The sequence below is a fragment of the Somniosus microcephalus genome, chromosome 17, assembly GCF_052327205.1.
Source record: "Somniosus microcephalus isolate GS21.2 chromosome 17, FLI_Smic_1.0, whole genome shotgun sequence".
Classification (NCBI taxonomy): Eukaryota; Metazoa; Chordata; class Chondrichthyes; order Squaliformes; family Somniosidae; genus Somniosus; species Somniosus microcephalus.
This window is the reverse complement of record NC_141003.1, coordinates 839,901-843,281: the sequence shown is the minus strand read 5'-3', so window position 1 is coordinate 843,281 and position 3,381 is coordinate 839,901.

The following is a 3,381-nucleotide window of genomic DNA, read 5'->3' as shown; positions in this document are numbered from 1 at the left end:
GCAGAGCGAGGCCGTTCAGGGGTGATGTTACAAAGCATTTCTTCAGACACAGTGTAGTGGAAATCTGGAACACTCGCCCTCAAGAAGCTGTTGAGGTTCAGTCAATTGAAAATGACAAACTGTGATTGATAGATTTGTGTTAGCCAATGGTATTTAGGGATATGGAACCAAGGCGGGGAGATGGAGTTAAGATACAGCTCAGCCATGATCGAATTGAATGGAGGAACAAGCTGGAGTGAATGAGTGGCCTACTCCTGTTCCGATGTTCCTGTGCCTCTATTTATAAAGCCAATGCTCCCATATACGTTTCTAAAAGCCTTATCGTCCTGTCCTGCCACTGTCAAAGATTTCTGTATCTATACCCCCAAGTTTTACTGTTCCTGCAACCCCTTTAAATTGTCCCAGTTGGTTTAAATTGCATCGCCTCATTCTTCCTTCCAAAATGCAGCATTTCACACTTCTCTGCATTAAACTTCACCTGCCATGTGTCTGCCCATTTCACCAGTGTCTCTATTTCCTCCTGAAGTCTTCTGCTGTCCTCCTCACGGTTTACGACTTTTCAGAGATTCGTGTCATCGACAAACTTTTAAACTATGCCCTGTATACCTAAGTCCATGTCACTGAAATATATCAAAGAGCAGTGGTCCTAATCCCGCCCCCTGGGGACACTGTAAACTTCCCTCCAGTGTGAACAATATCGGTTCACAACTACTGTCTGTTTTCTGTCCCTTCATCAATTTAGTATCCACGCTGCCACTGCTCCTTTAATATCATTGGCTCCAATTTTGTTCACCAGTCTATTATGAGGTACTTTATCAAAGGCCTTCTGAAAGTCCAGAAACAGAACATCAACTGCACTACCTTCATCAACCCTCTCCTATTTCATCCATTGGCTCATTCAAGTCAGCCAGGTTTGATTTGCCTTTAAATAAAATCCATTTTGTCTGTCGCTAATAAACCCATGTTCTTCCAAGTGACGGTTAATTGTGTTTCAGAAATAACACCGATGTTAAGCTGAGTCGCCTGTAGCTATTTGGTTCATCGCGCTCTCCTTTTTTGAACAGGGAAGTAACGTTTGCAGCCCTCCCGTCCTCTGGCACCTTTCCCATATCCAAGGATTGGAAGATTGTGGCAGAGCAGGTGACATTTCTACTTTGAGCCCTGCCAACCAATTTAGTACATCGTCCTAATCGATTTATATCCTGTCCAATTTCTCTACCACCTCCTCCTTTACTGTACGATTGGCAGCATCCTCTCCTTTAGTGAATACGGAGGCAAAGTGTTAATTTAGTACCTCAGCCATGTCCTCTGCTTCCACAAGATGATTGCCTTTTTGGTCAGTAATCGGCCCCACCTTACCTTGGGCTATTCTTTCACTATTTATGTTTATAAAAGGCATTAGTGTTCCCTATTATGTTACCACTAATCATTTCTCACACATTCTCCTTGCCCCTCTGTTGCTGTTGTGTGTTTATTACACTAGTGGCAGCGTTAGTGAAACAGCAAAGTACTGAATTTTACAAAGACTCAAACTGGTACTGAATTAACAATCGCTTTTACATTTCCACAGTGGGGAAAGGAAAGGCTGCTGATTGATAGTTATAATGCACGGGCACACACACAAATGGAGAATTATGATTGTAAAACAGCAGTCAAATCCACCAGTTCTTTATTCATGGTATTTTCTGAGATCCCAGAGGTTGGGTGATTGGGCAGAAGCGTGGCAGATGCAATATAACGTGGATAAATGCGAGGTTATCCACTTTGGTGTCAAAAACAGAAAGGCAGACTGTTATCTGAATGGCAATAGATTGGGAGAAGGGGAAGCGCAACGAGACCTGGGTGTCCTTGTGCACCAGTCGCTGAAGGTAAGCATGCAGGTGTAGCAGGCGGTGAAGAAGGCAAATGGTATGTTGGCCTTCATAGCAAAAGGGTTTGAGTACAGGAGCAAGGATGTCCTGCTGCAGTTGTACAGGGCCTTGGTGAGACCACACCTTGAGTACTGTGTGCAGTTTTGGTCGCCTTATCTGAGGAAGGATGTTCTTACCATGGAAGGAGTTCAGTGAAGATTCACAAGGCTGATCCCTGGGATGGCAGGAATGACGTATGAGGAGAGATTGGGTCGATTGGGCTTATACTCGCTGGAGTTTAGAAGAATGAGCGGGGATCTCATCGAAACTTATAAAATTCTGACAGGTCTGGACAAATTAGATGCAGGTAGAATGTTCCTGATGGTCGGAGAGTCCAGAACCAGGGGTCATAGTCTAAGGATAAGGGGTAAGCCATTTAGGACAGAGATGAGGAAGAATTTCTTCACCCAGAGAGTGGTGAACTTGTGGAATTCTCTACCACAGAAGGCGGTTGAGGCCAAGTCTTTAAATATATTCAAGAAGGAGTTAGATATATTTCTTAAGGCTAAAGGTATCAAGGGATATGGGGAGAAGGCAGGGACCGGGTACTGAATTTGGATGATCAGCCATGATCTCATTGAATGGCGGAGCAGGCTCGAGGGGCCGAATGGCCTACTCCTGCTCCTATCTTCTATGTTTCTATGTAAACGGAGCAAGCTTGGGGTTTGATGTGGTAGAAGGCGAACGAGATGAGAACGGAAATAATCTAGAGTAAGAAAAGGCCCAAAAATTAAACAGTCTGGAACAGAACATCAATTCGTCTTCTCTTATCATGGAGAAATCAAATATTTGACACAGTGTGTTTGAAACAAAGCTTATTTATTCCCTGAAATAACAACAGAAAATGCTGGAAATACTCAGCAGGCCAGGCAGGATCCGTGGAGAGAGAAACAGAGTTAACGTTTCAGGTCTGGGACCCTTCATCAGAACTGGAAAAAGCTGGAGATGTAACAGATATTACTAAGGTAAGAGGCAGGAAAGTTATCCTGGGTGGATCTGAAACACGAAGGGTGGAAGTTCAGTTGGAATCCACGTGGAATAAGTTGGAACCGGAGACAGTTGCTGAGGAAAGAGATGTGGCTGTGAAACCGAGTCTTGGAAAATGCTGCAAATGGGAATGGCAAAATCATACAGCATGAAAAATGGGAGTAAGGGTTAAAGTTTGAAATTGTTGAACTCAATGTTGAGTCCAGAAGGCTGTAAAGTGCCGAATCGAAAGATGAGGTGCTGTTCCTCAAGCTTTATTTATTCACTATTTAAACAGAATATTAATCTCCAGCGCAGATACAGGAGTTATTAAGATCAGCAGAAACAAACCATGACTACTAGAATGAACATGGTTCAGTCCTCAATCTGATCACAGTAAATCATATTCCATTCACTAATCTGGTCTTTTACCCAGCATTCCCCGCAGTGGACCACGTGCCGCACCCAGCCTACAAGGGCCCAGCGCGCAGGCGCGGGAGGGGCC